General features: G+C 36.2%; 1 pseudogene; it reads right to left on the reverse strand.

The window, feature by feature from the left end:
* On the reverse strand, positions 1 to 18021 carry LOC102121867 (bifunctional phosphoribosylaminoimidazole carboxylase/phosphoribosylaminoimidazole succinocarboxamide synthetase pseudogene; annotated as a pseudogene).
* Between the last annotated feature and the right edge of the window lie 258 nt (positions 18022 to 18279).

Raw genomic sequence — 18279 nt, forward strand, 5'->3', positions numbered from 1 at the left:
CTATAAGGAGATATTAGTAAATATGAACAGCAGCCTGCCCCACAGCAAATGGTTGTTTAGCCCAAATATCTGAGCAGTAAACCGAGCTGACCTTTCTGGATAAAGGGTGGTTGAGCAGCTGAGACCACTGGGTGGTCGAAGAGAAGACCGCACATCCTGAGCTCCCCAGTCTGCATGAGCAGAGGGCAGCTGATAAGTGGACATGCAGTGTTCCCAGACGTCACTGGTCCCAAACCACTTCTGCCTGCCACTGCCACAAATACAGTGGGAATGCCATCCTCTTCACACTCAGCTTTAATCCTCAGAGTTTTATCTGATCCTTTATGCACAGATGTAACTTGAAGTTCACATGGAATGCCAAGATTTCCACAGGACTTCTTGATTTTTTCACAGTGGCCAAGATCAGAAGTATAGCCTATCAATACTGCCATCCTGTGCGGACTTTCTAATTTCAAAAGCAACTCTTCTCTCTCTGAAACCCACTCTAAGTTTTTCCTTACCATCTTGAGCCCTTCAGGAGTTACTTCTTTGAGGTCCTGATGAGGCTGTTTGTCTTTCTGTTGGCTTCAATCCACTGATGGCCAGAGTCTCCAGGAATCATTGTCAATCTCATCAGCAAGAACAATTTCTTTGGGGGTTATATCAACACCAAATTTGATCATCATATCAACCAGTATACAGTTCTGGAGCAACCAAGATTTCTTCAGTATTTAAAAAAAAAAAAAAAAGCCTATGTAGTATGACGTGATACCCACTTCAGTTTGGCCTATGAGAAGTCCGCCAAAGCAAAATTTTGGAGCAATTAGCTGTTCCTTTGATGACTGTGGGTCGTTACTGGCATCATCCTTGAAAAACATCTCCACTTTAGGTGGGTAAAACTTATATCCTTCCTTGTCATCAGGATTTCTTTTGAGAAAAGAATCAGTTGCTATTCTTCTGCAAACCCATTCAGTTGGAATCATTTCACATGCGGGAGCAGCAAAAGCTGTCTGTCTCCCCACATTTTCTGGTGAAAGCAGTTTTGACACTTGCCTCCTGTAACAACTGAAAAATACAACTGGTAATTTTATTTGCGATTCCAGCTTTTACTTCCAGTTGATTCTTTCTAACTGCATTTCCTGCTGTTATCTGGTCCTTGGACTGCGGGAGGATTTTTTTTCTGGACTATCTAATAATTCATGGACTTTGTTTTACCCTTATTCAGTTGTTTTTTGTTTGTTTGTTTGTTTGTTTTAACCAATACTTAGTGCCTCAGCTGTTGCCAATATCCCGAGCGGGCTAAGGGTTGTGACCCCACTGGGAAGAGAGGCAGAAATCTCGGATACAGGTTCTTCATCAGAAATGCCTTTTGCAAATATTTTCTCTCAGTGTATAGATTGTCTTCTAAGGTTCTGAACAGTGTCTTACAAAGAGCAGAAGTTCTTAACTTTGATGAATCACTATCAATTTTATCTTCATGATTGAGATTAAATTTCATATCTAATAAGTCTTTGTTTAATCCAAGGTATCAATTTGTGGTCTTATGATTTCTTCTGAATTTTTATTTTTTTACACTTTATGATTCATTTTGATTTAATTTTTACATATGGTATGAGGTATGGGTCAAGATTTAAAAAGTTTTGCAAATGGATGTTAAATTTTTTCAGATCATTTGTTGAAAAAATTCTCTTTTCTGCACTGAGTTTTCTTTGTACTTTTATCAAATATTAATTGATAATTTATATGTGAGTCTTTATCTGGACTTTGTTTTGTTACAGTGGATTTATGTGTCTGTCCTTTCACCAATACTACGTTGTTTTGATTAATGTAGCTTTATACTTTAATCCTGATCTATACATCTTGATTAATGTGTCTTGAAATGAAATAATTAAGTCCTCAGGCTTTGTTCTTTTTAAAATTATGTCAGCTCTTGTACTTCCTTTGATTTTTTCCATATAAAGTTTAGAATTAGCTTGTTGATTTCTCCAAAAAGAATATTGCTGGCAATTTTCTACTAAGGTTGCATGGAATCTATGGAAGGTTAATTTATGATTAACATTAATAAATTAACATAACAATGTTGAGACTTGCAAATCTTGAATAAGGAACATCTCATATTTGTTTAGATCTTTGATTTATTTCATTGGCGTTTTGAAGTTTTCAATATGCAGATCATAACACCTGTATAAACATATTTTGCTAAATTTTTACCAAAGTATTTTTTATTTTTGTTATCATTACAATAGCACTGCTTGAAATTTTTCAGTTTCTATTGATAGTATATAGAATGTAGACAGAAACGTGATTTTGTGTATTAAATTTACATTGGCCTTCTAACTATTGACCTTGCTAAATTTACTTATTAGTTCTAATACCTTTCTTGTAGATTCTTAATAATTTTCTAAATATATAATCATGTCATCTGCAAAGAGAAACATTTTTACTTCTTCCATTCCAGTCTGTCTGTCTTTTTTTTCAATTTCTTCTCTTATTGCACTTAGAATTTTCAGTGTGTCTAAAAAGAGCAGTAAGAATGGACTTCTCATCCTTATTCCTGATCTTAGAGGCAAAGCATATGGTCTTTTAGTATTAACTCTGATGTTTACTCAGCAATGTTAAATTGCTGAGGATTTTCATTATGGTTGGATTTCAAATTTTGTCCAATGATTTTCTGCATCTCTTGAGATGAGCAATGTTTTTCTTCTTTTGTCTACTGATGTGATGAACTAATTTAATTAACTTTTGAATGCTTAACTATGTTTTCATGATGAAATAAACCTCACTTGGTAATGATATGTTATCTTTTTATGTATTGTTGGATTACAATTGCTAGCATTCTATTGAATATTTTCATATCTATGCTGTGGGGGATATTTGGTCTGTAATTTTCTTGTAATGTCTTTGTTTTTAATATATGTAATGCTGAGTTTATAAAATGAGCTGGGTGTCATTCCCTCCTCTCTTATTTTGTGGAAAAAAATTGTGTATAATTATATTACATTTTTCTGAAATGTTAGGAAAAACTTGTTAGTACAGCCATCTGGACTTGAAGATTTTTCTTTGAGAATTTTAAACCACAAATTCAATTTCTTTAATGTATAGTAGATTATTCAAGATAGCTATTTCTTCTTCAGTGAGTTTTGCTGCTGTGTCATGCATGACACATGTATGATTTATTTTTATGTTTATAAATAACTAGGATCTGAAAAAATTTTCCATCCTTCATTCCTAAAATTGTTAATTTGTGTCTTCTCTCTTTTTATCTTGGCCAATATGGCTAGTCACTATTAATTTATGAACTTTTTTCAAGGGAACAACTCTTTGGTCATTGATTCTCTCTTTGCTTCTCTTTCATTGTTTTTCCAATTCGTTGTTTTCTTCTGTTATTTTTATTTCCTGGAAATTCTGGGTGGATTCCTGAGGATCAACATTGTAGGCCATTGTTTTTTTAAAAAAACACTGTGACCTATAATAACAAATACTTTTTATATCGTATTTCGTTATGTGCTCAGAAAGCCCATTTACATACGATTAAAACAAACTTTCACAAAACAACACTCAGCCTTATTACATGCAATAAAGGTTTTTTTTTTTTTTTTTTTTTTTTTTTCAATTCAATTATATTCTGTTCCAGCCTGGATGAATTCTCTTTTGTTAACAAAAGGCTGTTCACAACCTGCTAAACTATCTTCACAGACTAGTAATGGTTAGTGACCTGCGGTTTGAAAAGGATTGCTGAATATAATTCTGATAACAAGTCATGTGTATAACACTTGTGAGACTCTCTATTATTTCTCTTTTCCTTTTATTGATACATAGTGTTTTGCACATTTATGGGGGTACATGTGAGCATTTTTAATGTGCATCAAACGTGTAAGATCAACTCAGGGTATTTGGGGTATCCATCATATTGAGTATTTGTCATTTCTATGTGTTGGTAACATTTCAAGTTCTTTCTTCTAGCTACTTAAAAATACACAATATATTGTTGTTAACTATAATCACCCCAGTCTGCTATTGAAAATTAGAACTTATTTCCTCTATCTAACTGTAAGTTTGTGCTTCTTCACGAACCTCTTTTCATTTCTCTCCCCGCCTACCCTCACACCCTCCCAAACTCTGGTATTGGAGAGCAAGGTTTTTAGCTCCTGCACATGAGTGAGAACATGTGATATTTTGTCTTTCTGTGCCTGGACTATTTCACTTAACATAATGACCTTTATTTCCATCCATATTGCTGCAGATGACATGATTTCATTCTTTCTTATGAATGAATAGTATTTCATTGTATATCTATACCACATTTTCTTTATCCATTCATCCATTGATGAACACTTACATTGAGTCCATACCTTTGCTATTGTTAAGTATTCCCTTTTCTATACATCCTTGCCAGCATCTGTTTTTTTTTTTTTTTTTTGTCTTTATAGGAATAACCATTCTAATTAGGGTGAGATCATATCTCATCATGGTTTTGATTTGCATTTCTCTGATGATTAGAGATGTTGAGCATGTTTTAAAATATGCTTGTTGGCTATTTGTGTGTCTTCCTTTGAAAATTGTCTATTCACATCATTTGCCCACTTTTTAATTGAATTTTTTTTTTAATTGTTGAATTGTTTGTGTTCCTTGCATATTCTAGATATTAGTCCCTTGTTGGATGGATAGTTTGCAACTATTTCCTCCCATTCAACAGTTCATCTCTTCACTTTGTTAATTGCTTCTTTCACTGTGCAAAAACTTTTTAGTTTACTATAGTGCCATTTGTCTATTTTTGTTTTAGTTGTCTCTGCTTTTGAGGTCTCAGCCATAAAATATTTGCCTAAACCAATATCCTGGAGTGTTTTCCCTTTGTTTTCTTCTAGTGGTTTTATAGTTTCAAGTCTTACTTTTAAGTCTTTGATCCACTTTGAACTGATTTTTATGTAAGGTGGAAGATAGGGATCCAGTTGCATTCTTCTGCATGTGAATATCCCATTTTTTCAGCACTATTTATTGAAGAAGGTATCCTTTCCTCAGAGTATGTTCTGGGCACCTTTGTTGAAAGTCTGTTGGCTGTAAATATGTAGATTTATTTTTGGGTTTTCTATTCTGTTCCATTGTTTTTTGTGTCTATTTCTATATCGATACCATGCCTTTTGGTTACTATAACCTTGTAATATATTTTGAAGTCAGGTAGTGTGATGACTCCTGCTTTGTACTTTTTGCTCAGGATTGTTTTGGTTATACTGGCTCTTTTTTCTATTCCATATGAATTTTAGAATTTTGTCTTCTATTTCTGTAAAAAATGACATTGGTATTTTGATAAGGGTTTCATTGAATCTGGATATTTCTTTGGTCATTTTGACAATATTGATTCTTCTGATCCATGAGCATGGGATATCTATTTGTTTATGTCTTCTTTAATTCATTTTATCAGTGTTTTATGGTTTTTATTGTAGAGATCTTTTATCCCCTTGGTTAAATTTACTCCTAGATATTTTATTTTATTTTTTTGTAGCAATTGTAAATGGGATTGTCTTCTTGATTTTTCTTTTGGCTGTTTTATTGTTGGTGTATAGAAATGCTACTGATTTTTGTATGTTAATTTTGTATCTTGCAACTTTATTGAATTTGTTTATCAGTTTTAGGAGTTTTTGGTGGAATCATTTTTTTTTCTAAATATAAGATTATTTCATGTGCAAAGAGAGACAATTTGACTCTCTCTTTTCCAATTTGAATGCCTTTTATTTTTTACTCTTGTCTGATTGCTCTGGCTAGGGGAAATAGTATTTTTAGTGGTATTTTAAGCATTATGTTCAATAGGAGTAGTGAAAGTGAGCAACTTTGTCTTGTTCTAGTTCTTGGAGAAAAGGTTTTCAACTTTTCCCCATTCATTATGATGTTGGCTGTGGGTTTGTCATATACGGCCATTATTATTTTGAGGTATGGTGCCTCTATGCCTAGTTTGTTGAGAGTTTTTATAACGAAATGATGTTGAATTTTATTAAATCCCTTTTCTGAATCTGTTGAAATGATCATATAGTTTTTGCCCTTCATTCTGTTCATGTGATGTGAAACATTTATTGATTTGTATATGTTAAACCATCCTTGTATCCCTGGGATGAAACCTGCTTGCTCATGGAGTATTATCTTTTTGACATTCTATTAAATTCATTTTGCTAGTATTTTGTGGAGAATTTATGTGTCTATGTTCATTAGGGGTATTGGTCTGTAGTTTTCTTTTTGTGTGTGTGTTCTTGTTTGGTTTGGTATCAGGACAATGCTGACCTCCTAGAGTAAATTAGGGATAATTCCCTGTTCTTCGATTTTTTGGAATAGCTTGAAGAGGATTGATATTAGTTCTTTTTATGTTTGTTAGAATTTGAAAGTGAGTCTATCTGGTCCTGGGCTTTTCTTTGTTGGGAGACTTTTTGTTGCTAATTTAATCTCGCTATTCATTATTAGTTTGTTCAAGTTTTCTATGTTTTCCTGATTCAATCTTGGTAGTTTGTATGTTTCCAGGAATTTATCCATTTTATCTAGGCTTTCCAGTTTGTTAGTGTATAGTTATTCATCATAATCTCTGATGATCTTTTATGTTTCTTTGGTATCAGTTGTAATGTCTCCTTTTTTATTTCTGATTTTGTTATTTGGTCTTCTCTTATTTTCTTGGTTAGTCTAGTTACAGGTTTGTCAGTTTTGTTTATCTTTCTGAAGAACTAACCTTTTGGTTTAATGATCCTTTTCTTTTAATCTCTATTTTATTTAGTTCTCATCTTATCTTTATTGCTTCTTTTCTTCTGCTAATTTTGGGTTTAGTCTGTTCTTCCTTTTCTATAATAATTCTTTGAGGTGCATTGTTTATTTTAAAACTTTCTACTTCTTTTGATGCAGATGTTTATTGGTGTAAACTTCCCTCTTAGTACTGCGTTAGTTGTACTCCACAGATTTTGGCATCTTGTGTTTCAACTTTTATTTGTTTCAATAAATGTTTTTTTTTTGTTTTTTGTTTTTTTGTTTTTTTTTTTTTTTGAGACGCAGTCTCGCTGTGTCTCCCAGGCTGGAATGCAGTGGCGTGATCTCGGCTCACTGCAAGCTCCGCCTTCTGGGTTCACGCCATTCTCCCGCCTCAGCCTCCCAAGTAGCTGAGACTACAGGCGCTCGCCATCACGTCCGGCTAGTTTTTTGTATTTTTAGTAGAGGCGGGGTTTCACCATGTTAGCCAGGATAGTCTCGATCTCCTGACCTCGTGATCCACCCGCCTCGGCCTCCCAAAGTGCTAGGATTACAGGCTTGAGCCACCGCGCCCGGCCTTGTTTCAATAAATGTTTTTATTTCCATTTTAAATTCTTCAGTCAGGACCATGTTGTTTTATTTTTATGTATTTGTATAGCTTCCAAAATTGTTCTTTGTATTAATTTTTGGTTTTATTCCACTGTTGTATGGGAAAATACTTAATATAATTTCAAGTTTTAAGAATTTTTTGAGACTTCTTTTGTGGCTGAAAATATGATCTATCCTGAAAAATGCTCCACAGGCTGAGTAGAAAAAAATGTGTATTCTGCAGTTGTTGAATAAAATGTTCTGTAGGTGTCTGTTAGGTCCATTTGATCTATAGTACGTTAAATTCAATATTTTTTAGTTGATTTTACATCTGGATGATCTGTCTAATGCTTAGAGTGGGGTGTTGAAGTTCCTCACTATTGTTGTATTGGAATTTATCTTTCTCTTTAGATCTAGTAATATTTGCTTTATGAATCTGGGTACCACAGTGCTAGGTGCATAGGTATTTACAATTATTATATCCTCTTGATGAATTGATCCCTTTATCATTATATAATGACCTTCTTTGCCTTTTCTTACTATTTTTGACTTAAAGTCTCTTTTATCGGATATAAATAAATCAACTTCTGCTCACATTTGGTTTTTGTTTGCATGGTATATCTTTCTTAATCCTTTTTCTTTCAGTCTATGTATGTCTTCGCAAGTAAAATGTGTTTCTTGTAGGCAGCACATAGTTGGATCATATATACTTCTTTTAATCAATTAAGTCAGTCTATATCTTTTAAGTGGAGAATTTAATCAATTTACATTTACGGTTATTATTGATATGTGAAGTTTTTTTTTTTTTTTTTTTTTTGGACAAGAGTCTCACTCCGTTGCCCAGGCTGGAGTGAAGTAGTATGATATTGGCTCACTGCAACCTTCGCCTCCCAGGTTCAAGTGATTCTTCTGCCTCAGCCGCCCACGTAGCTGGGATTACAGGCACCTGCCACCATGCCTGGCTAATTTCTGTTTTTTTTTTTTAGTAGAGATGGGATTTCACCATGTTGGCCAGACTGGTCTCAAACTCCTGACCTCAGGTGGTCTGCCTGCCTTGGCCTCCCAAAGTGCTGGGATTACAAGCGTGACCCGGCCATATGTGAAGTATTGTTTCTGTCATATTGTTCATTGTTTTCTGGTTGTTTTGTATTTTCTTCGTTCTTTTCTTTTTCTTTTAATGTTTGTCATTGCAGTTTGGTAGTTTTCTCTGGTGGTACAGTGTGAGTTCTTTCTCTTCCTCATTTGTGTGTTTGTTTTCCCAATGAGTTTTATACTTTGATGTGTTTTTGTGATGGTAAATGCTGTCTTTTTCTTTCAGGTTTGGGACTGCCTTGAGCATTTCTTGGAGGACCAGTTGAGTGGTGATGAATTTTATCAGCTTTTGCTTCTTTGGGAAAGACTTTTTTATTTCTCCTTCATTTATGAAGAATAATTTGCTGGAAGTCGATCTTTCTCTGGCAGTATTTTTTTTTTTCTTAGCCCTTTGAATATATCATCTCATTCTTTCCTGGCAGAAAGGCTTCTACCGAGAAATTCACTGTTAGTCTGATGGGGGTTCCTTTAAAGGTGACTATATGTTTTCTCTCACTGTTTGCAGAATTATTTCTGTGTATTTTACTGTAGACATCTGACTGTAATGTTTCATGAAAACTTTTTTGCATTATATCTGTTTGGGGATCTCAGAGCCTCTTGTATCTAGACGCCTAAATCTCTTGCTAGACTTGGGAAGTTGTTATATATTGTTATGTTGAATAGTTTTCTAATCCTTTTGTTCTCTCTCTGCCTTCTGAGACCCCAGTAATTCAAATATTTGGCCACTTTATGGTGTTTCATATGCTATGGAGAATTTGCTTATTCTTTTGTCTTTAGTTTTGTCAGGCTGTGTTATTTCAATAGACTTGTTTTCAAGTTCTGAGATTCTTTCTTCTGCTTGATCTAGTCTATTTTTGTTGAAGCTTTTGAATATATTTTGTATTTCATTAAATGAATTTTTCATTTTCTGAATTTCTGCTTGTTTTTTTTTTATTATTATCTCTCTCTTTGGCAAATTACCATTCATATCCTGAATTGTTTTTCCGATTTCTTTGTAAGTTTTTCAGAAGTTTCTTGTATTCCACTGAGCTTCTTTAATATTCAGATTTTGAATTCTTTTCCCATGATTTCATTGATTTTTTATTGGAATCTGTTGTTCGAGAGTTATTGTGTTCCTTTGGAGGTGTATTATTTCCTTGCTTTTTCATGTTTCTTGTGTTCTTACATTGATATTGACATATCTGAAATAATATTAGCTTCTTCCAACTTGTTGAATTTGCTTTTGTAGAGGAAGACTTTCTTGAAGATGTATCTATGGTGTTTGTTGGGTAGAACATTTGGCTTTGATTCTGGGTGCATGCAGTAGTGTAGCTTTAAACAACATCAGTGGTATCGGTGATTTCCTTAGGGTACAGCTGGAAACTGTAGTGAAGTTCTGCTGGGGACTGGGAAGCCAAGTAGGCCAGTTTTCCAGCCCCATTGGTACCAGTGTTGGGCTGAGAATGCCTGTTCTTGGACACCGGGGGCAGTGTAAACTGGCACTAGTATTAGCGGGTCCAGGCAGGCTAACCCTTGGGCCTTCTGCTAGCTTACTCACACGCTGGTAGTGGTAATTTTGGGCAAGGTGGGTGTCAGGTTCTTGGACCTCTGGACAACCAGTATGGCGTGGGCAATGGTAGAGTCAGTGGCAGAACAATCCTCTGGGTCTTGAGAAGTATGTGCTGGTGTTGGTGGTGGCCACAATGGGCTGCGTGGGCTAGTCTTTAGACCCGCGGGCGGCACATGTAGATAAGTGCCAGTTGTGTTGTTCTCATTTTGGTGAGTAGGTCCCTGGGAGGGGTGTTTAGGTTCCGATGGTGGTGAACTGAGTTGGGAAATCCCCTGACCCCTAGACTATGTGCTCTTGTATGGGAAGGGGGTAAATCTGGGTCAGGTGGGCTTGCCCTCAGGCCTCCAATGGCGTGTGGAGGAGCCACCCATGGTACGAAGGAGTTGGGTGATCCTCAGGCCACTGGTGGAATGCTTGCATGGGGGAAGCAACAACTGTGCTGTTATCCTGCCACTGGAGAGGGTAGTGCTCTCTTCAGTGGCAACAGCCTAGGCCAAAGGATGGGGAATGTGTGCACCACTTGCACCTCAGCCCCAGCAGCACTGCACCTTAGCCCCAAGTGTGATAGCCCAGGGTCACTCACGCCTAGATCTTGGGGATGCAGCCTGTACTTCTCTTGAGCCTCAGTTCCAGCACTGCTGGACTCCAAGACAGCATACAGTTTGTTGGGCCTCTACTATTTCTTGATCCATGACATTGATAAAAATTAAAAGCAAGTTGAATAGGACACGCATGGTCTAGACTCACAGCATATTCCAAGAAATTTCTCACCAGCTTCAAACAAAGTCATTAATTTCTTCATTAATTCAACAAATATTGAGCCATTACCTATGTGCCAGGTATCAATTTAGACACTGGGGATATAGCAGTGAACAGCACAGATAAAGTATTTGATCCATGAAATTTCTATTTTAGTGGGTAAAAACAGTCAATAAACAAAATATACAAATAAATTTGTCAAGAGACAATAAGTACCCTGAAGAGAAAGAAAGTAGGATAAAGAGAGACATGGGAATGCCATACTATTTTATTTGGGATGGTTAGTGACTATTTCTATGAAAAGGTCATATTTGAGCAAAGAACTGAAGGAGTGAGAAATATATGGGGAAACTATGTTCCCAACAGAGGATATAGCAAGTGCAAAGGCACTGAGGAAGGGTCATGCTTGAAATCAGAAAGGATTGCAGCCGGGGAGGGGAATGGTAGAGATGGGTTTAGAGATGTAGCAGTGTTCAGGCCACAGATTCTTCTACAAGCCATGGAAATGACAGATTTTACACTGAGAGAGAAGTGAGCTATTGGAAGTGTTCTGCAGCTGAATTATATGACTTGACTTACACTTTAAAAGAATCATTCTGACTGCTGTGGGGAGAACAGACTATGAAGGGGGGGCGGTAATATGGTAGCAGGGAGATCAATTAGGAAACTCTTGCAAAAGTCCAGGCAAAGGATGATGGTGACCTGGATTAGGGAGATAACAATACAGATGTAGAGAAGATATTAAGTTCTGTACGTACTTGGAAGGTAAAGCTGACCAATGTTCCTGATAAATTGTATGGGCTACAAAAGAAGGAGAGAAGCCAACCCCTATTCTCTATCATTCCATTTTATATATTTATATAGCTTTTGTTACCATTTATAATTATATTATGTATTTTTTGCCCACTTACTGATTGTCTTCCTTAACCAGTAGAGTAGGTATTCCATGATATCAGAAACCTCACCTATCTCATTCACAACGAAATTTCAGCACCTAGAAGAGTACCTGGTACACAGCAGGTGCTCAATAAATATTTGTTTGTATGAATGAGTGAAAAGAAAGGGATTTGGCATCTGTGATGAGCCCTTAATATATTTCTACTCTTTCCCACTCTAATTCTACTTCCGGGAATCTATTTTGAAGAAATTTCACAAAGGTAGAAACTTATCCCAATAGATACTCATCAAAGCAACCTATTCTTATAGTGGAAAATTAAACACATTCTAACAGTTCAACAGGAGGAAAATTTGGGACACTTCCCAAAAGGTTCAAGGAAGCCTTCACTTCAAGATATTTCACAGTGGAGGACCCCAGTGTTTCCCTTTGTCACTTTATAGGATTAGTTTGGTCTACTGTCATTCAGCTAAAATGCCTTGTGTCTCTGGTGGGTGTGAAGTCCATAACTAATCCCACTTTTGGGACAGGATGGTCAATGGTTAGAAACAGTCAGAAACAGTCTGTTCTGCCAGGACCTAAGCACCCAGAGATCAGCAGACCCATGGGCACCGGGTTATGCCAGCTAGATGGCAGGGTTATGTTAGTTCATTTCAAACCATGCATTCTAATTACAAATTCTTAAAATCTCAAGGGTTTAATTAAAAAAGTTTTACAGCAGGCTCTGAACCAGTTCCTGGGGCCTCATTATTGTCAGCTCTCCTCACCACAGGCCTATGTGTTAGGAGTTTAGGGAAAATAGAGAGAAGACTATGGGGAAAAGAGGGGAAAGAGAAGTATATATGATTGAAGAGCCCAAAGGAAAGTGGGAGTAGAAGTTTAATTATAACCCAGTTGGGCAATTTGCATCAGTGAGTTTAACCCTGAGAAGGAAAACAGGCTTAGGAAATGCCATGTGAATGTGGGTATGCTTGCTCCCCAAAGAGCTAACATTTACAAAAGACATTGCACTGCAGCCATAGCATGTACTCAGCACCTTTCTGTGTGCAAACATGAACATATTGAAATGTACAATTTTACTAATTAAGGACCCCCTTTATTCTACTGAGTATAAAAAATAAACAAAATATAACCCCATTTTTTCTCCCCAAAGATAGAATTATTTTTTAACTTGCACAGCAATATTCTGAATTCTAGTACTCAATCTTAAGTATATTTACTCTCAAAGCAATGAATTTCTGAACTCAAAGGTACTTAAGGCACTTTGACTCTTCGTTTTTCAAATAAGGAAAATAATATTCAGAGAGTATCTCAACATAGTAAAGAAAGGAAGAAGATGCTTTGTCTTTCCTGATCTCTATTTAAGCTCTCTCTTCATTATTCTGCACTATTTTCCAGTTATTTCTGGGATTGTTTATTCAACAAACACTCAGCCTTCTTGTGCAATGCACTGGTTAATCATGGGGGAAAAGTGCACACAACAATGAAATAGGAATAAATTCTATCTTCTGGAGTTGTATACTCTGGATGTAAATGTTCTTATATTCATTCTTTCTCTGTTTTCCTCTGCCTGCTTCTTAAAAGAACTTGAGGTGGTCAAGGTTTAGACCATTATATATTTAAGATGTTGAAAAGATTTCATTCAACAATGCTTTTTGCATCAATAACAATTTTATTCACTATTAGTCAGACATATTTTTTTCTTCAATTTAAGTCCTCTCCTTGACTTTCTGTAAGTACCTTAGAAATTTCCAAGTAAGTGTCATTTGCTTTGCCTATTGAAGTCAAATTATGTTATGTGTTTGAATTACAACTTGAAGGGGACTATGCTTTTAGTAACTCATTTTTTGTGTTCAAATGCAAAAATTATTGAAATTATTCTATGCTTGTAGTCTATGATTGCTTATTCTGAGTTCCATTTGCCTCTTCTTATGAAATCGTTGTTGTCTAGGACATGAAAAAAGACAGGTCATATTAGTAAATCAGTATTTATATTCAAGAAAAAGATCTAAAATATTTTTAGAAGAACTATTCTCACATAAAAATAAATCATCTCTGATAATATGTTTTCTAAAAGAGTTTGGCTTTTATGTTTATGCAAGACTGACTTCCTGCCAAGCCTTCACTTCAAGATATTTCACAGTGGAAGGCCCCAATGTTTCCTTTTGTCACTTTATAGGATTAGTTTGGTCCACTGTCATTCAGCTAAAATGCCTTGTATCTCTGGTTAGTGTAAAGTCCATAACTAAGCCCAAGTATTTGCTCTTTAAACTTTATAAAGTGGCTCTTCCATTCACCCTCAGAATGTGCCATTCATCATACCTTCAATGGCTGGGGAAAACATACTGTCTCTTTATGGCCTTTTTAATGCTCTGAAAAATGATTTGTTAAAGGAAGGGTTTTGAAAGAAGTATTGTCCTTTTGGCTTAAAGTTTATAGTTTTTCAGCACTTACTGTAAAAGGAACACATTCACAACCACATTTTTTTTTTCTAAAGGTAAAGGAATGGAATGTTTAGTCTGAAAGCTTAGAAGGAAGATGAGGCGCAGCATGAAAACAAAAGGAAAATCGGAAAGCTAAAACCGTAAGAAAGGAGAGAAAAATCCGAGATGAATCGTAGCAAAGTGATATGTTTATCATTATCCCAGAATATATAAATTTCTTTTTTTAACCAAAATATTAAGTCTTTTGAAATGTTCCAAAAACATGAGAATCTAAAACTGATTCTCACTCTTGATTTCAACAATTAATATTTCCTGAGTTTCTGCCTCCTCTTCGTGAATTTTTTTATACTAACATTAGTTACACATGGCACTTTTTCATAGCATGCAGCGATCACAACACAGGCACCTTTATCTTCACAATAAACAGATATTGACCTTTGAAAAATAATTTAGACCATTGTGAGCTAAGTACGACCTAATATAAAGGGGAAAATGCAAGTACTATTTGGGTTTCCAGAAATTTCAAGAATTGGGTGGCATTTTTGAAGAAAAAGCCTGTCAGGTTGTCCTGAAGATACCGCAGGTGTGTTATATTTGGTGTATCATCCAGGGTTCTTGTTGGCAATCAACAAAAAAGAAAGCCTCAGTTAACTCTGCAAGGTAGGAATTTATTAGATGTGATTTGGATTGCTCTCATAATTGGTAGAGTATGTGGAGAACCAAGCCTGAGTCCACCAGGAACGAGGATCCAGATGTTCAGAAATACAATCAAAATTACACCACCAGAATTGGTTATAATGCTATTGTTGTGGCCACTGGCCACTGAATGCCACTAACATAGTTATTCCATATACTCACACCTTCCTAGTGTCATCTGTGGAGGAGTCAATGGCCTCGTAGACTTGAACTGACTACACTCTAGCTACAAGGGTTGAGGGGAAGAAATATATGTATTTGGCATTTTAAGCTCGTGCACTGGCTAAGTGCATAAGTGATAAGAAGGGCCTATCTTCCACTATGACTGACTGTTTTAGGAGGCCCCCAAACAGAATTAGGATCCAAATGCTGAGCAGCCAAAAAAGAAAAAGAAAACTAAAAATGCCCCCTTGTCTGGTTAAAATTCAACTGAATCAAGTGAGTTGACAGCAGATAGGCAGTCTGTATTTTTCTAGTCAAATCTGCACTTTTTCATCCGTAGAAAGTTTTGAACTATGAATTATTAATAATAAGCCTTTTTAAAATTATACTTTAAGTTCTAGGATACATGTGCACAATGTGCAGGTTTGTTACATATGTATACATGTGCCATGTTGGTGTGCTGCACCCATTAACTCGTCATTTACATTAGGTATATCTCCTAATGCTATCCCTCCCCCCTCCCCCCTCCCCACAATAGGACCCGATGTGTGATGTTCCCCTTCCTGTGTCCAAGTGATCTCATTGTTCAATTCCCACCTATGAGTGAGAACATGCGGTATTTGGTTTTCTGTTCTTGCGATAGTTTGCTGAGAATGATGGTTTCCAGCTGCATCCATGTCCCTACAAAGGACATGGATTCATCCTTTTTTATGGCTGCATAGTATTCCATGGTGTATATGTGCCACATTTTCTTAACCCTGTCTGTCACTGATGGACATTTGGGTTGATTCCAAGTCTTTGCTATTGTGAATAGTGCTGCAGTAAACATATGTGTACATGTGTCTTTATAGCAGCATGACTTATAATCCTTTGGGTATATACCCGGTAATTGGATAGCTGGGTCAGATGGTATTTCTAGTTCTAGATCCTTGAGGAATTGCCACACTGTTTTCCACAATGGTTGAACTAGTTTACAGTCTCACCAACAGTGTAAAAGTGTTCCTATTTCTCCACATCCTCTCCAGCACCCCTGTTGTTTCCTGACTTTTTAATGATTGCCATTCTAACTGGTGTGAGATGGTATCTCATTGTGGTTTTGATTTGCATTTCTCTGATGGTGAGTGATGATGAGCATTTTTTCATGTGTCTGTTGGCTGCATAAATGTCTTCTTTTGAGAAGTGTCTGTTCATATCCTTTGCCCACTTTTTGATGGGGTTGTTTGTTTTTTTCTTGTAAATTTGTTTGAGTTCTTTGTAGGTTCTGGATATTAGCCCTTTGTCAGATGAGTAGATTGCAAAAATTTTCTCCCATTCTGTAGGTTGCCTGTTCACTCTGATGGTAGTTTCTTTTGCTGTGCAGAAGCTCTTTAGTTTAATTAGATCCCATTTGTCAATTTTGGCTTTTGTTGCCATTGCTTTTGGTGTTTTAGACATGAGGTCCTTGCCCATTCCTGTGTCCTGAATGGTATTACCTAGGTTTTGTTCTAGGGTTTTTATGGTTTTAGGATTTAAGTCTCTAATCCATCTTGAATTAACTTTCGTATAAGGAGTAAGGAAAGGATCCAGTTTCAGCTTTCTACTTATGGCTAACCAATTTTGCCCACACCCTTTTAATAATAAGCCTTTTGTTAATATAGGTGCATCCCAGATACCAAAGACATATTCTGAAGTAAGGTGCCATTACTGGGGGAAAACCCCAGATATTCTGCTATTTAAAAACAACCTCAGGCTGGGTGTGGTGATTCATGCCTGTAATCCCAGCACTTCTGGAGGCCAAGGCAAGTTCATTGCTTGAGCTCAGGAGTTTGAGACCAGCCTGGGCAACATGGTGAAACCCTGTCTCTACCAAAAACAGGAAAATTCATCAGGCATGGTGGCATGTGCCTGTGGTCCCAGCTACTCAGGATGCTGAGGTAGGAGGGTCACTGAAGCCTGGGAGGTCAAGGCTGCAGACATCTGTGGTCACACCACTGCACTCCAGCCTTGGTGACAGAGTGAGACCCTGTCTCAAAACAAAACAAAAACACCGAAAAACTCTGAGCTAATCAAATTTCTTTGAAAGAAATGTATTTTTTTTTTACACATAAGTTTCTTAAAAGTCAAGCATAGAACAAACTTCAAATCCAAATGAGTTGATAGAAAATTAGTTTGCCAGGCTGACTTATGGATCATGTTCTATCCAACTGGTTTCCTTTGTAAACTACTTTATAATTTTATATAATATTAAATTTAGTTTACTTTCCCCACTTTCCAACACATAAGTCATAATCTCTCTCCCCATGCTGGATTATTTACATCGATGTAAAAATACTCTCTATTATCTCATCACCTTAAAAAATAAGATCTTCTCTGGGTCCTTTATCCCTCCAGTTTTCCCCTGATTTCTTTGCTTCCTTATCAAAAGCATTTTGAATATGAGATTTCTCAAGTTTCTCATTTCCCTGATCTCCTCAACCCACCCTAGCTGGCTTTCTAACTCATCTGCCATGTAACGTGTCAAGGTTCCCATATGGATAGATCCCAAGATTACTTTTTCATCTTTATTTACATGATTTTGCTATCAGCTTTCAACAACATATGACTGTTGACATCTTGCTCCTCTTCCCCTTAAAAAAAAAATCTTCTCTCCCACAGCTCTGTGATCCTGTAATAAACTTGGGCTTTCCTCTTATCTCATGGGGCTAGTCTTTCCAAATCTCTCTCTCTCTCTCTTTTATTTTGCCTCTAAATGTTAGTTTGCAGCATTTTCAATGTTCTTCTCTTGAGAATTCAATTTGGCCTAAAGCTTTAATATCATCTATTTTCTGATGACTTCGAAATTTATATTTGCAGACCTGACCTCTGCTCTGAAGTCTAGACTCATTATTAAACTGCCTATCTAATATCTGCCTATCTAATATCTTCTCTTCATTCTGTACCCCAAACCTCTAAAGTCTAGACTCATATCTCAAACTGTCTAGCTGATATTTTCTCTTCATCCCATACCCTCATCTTCCATTGTCTCAGTTAAAGTTCTGAAAAACACTGATGGCTCAAGCCAAAAGCCTAGGTATCATACTTGATCTTTCTTTACCTGCCCCTATCACATCCAATTCGTCCACTAAGTCTATTAGATCCACCCTCAAATTATAAAGGATCATATTTTCCAAATATTATGACTTTTATTTATTTCTGTCCAGTTTGTTTATTTTTATTGTCTTAATGCACTGATAAGGACCTCTACGAGTATGTTGAAGGTAACACTGAGAGTAAACATTCTTCTTTTGTTTGTGAATTTAATGTGAATGCATCTGACTTTTTACAACTGAGTGTAATGCTTGCCGAAGGTTTCCGGTAGATACACTACTTCTTAGAGGAAGTTTTTTTCTACTTTACTGTGCTGCTAATGTTTAACCATC

This window comes from Macaca fascicularis, chromosome 3 (genome assembly GCF_037993035.2).
Source record: "Macaca fascicularis isolate 582-1 chromosome 3, T2T-MFA8v1.1".
Classification (NCBI taxonomy): Eukaryota; Metazoa; Chordata; class Mammalia; order Primates; family Cercopithecidae; genus Macaca; species Macaca fascicularis.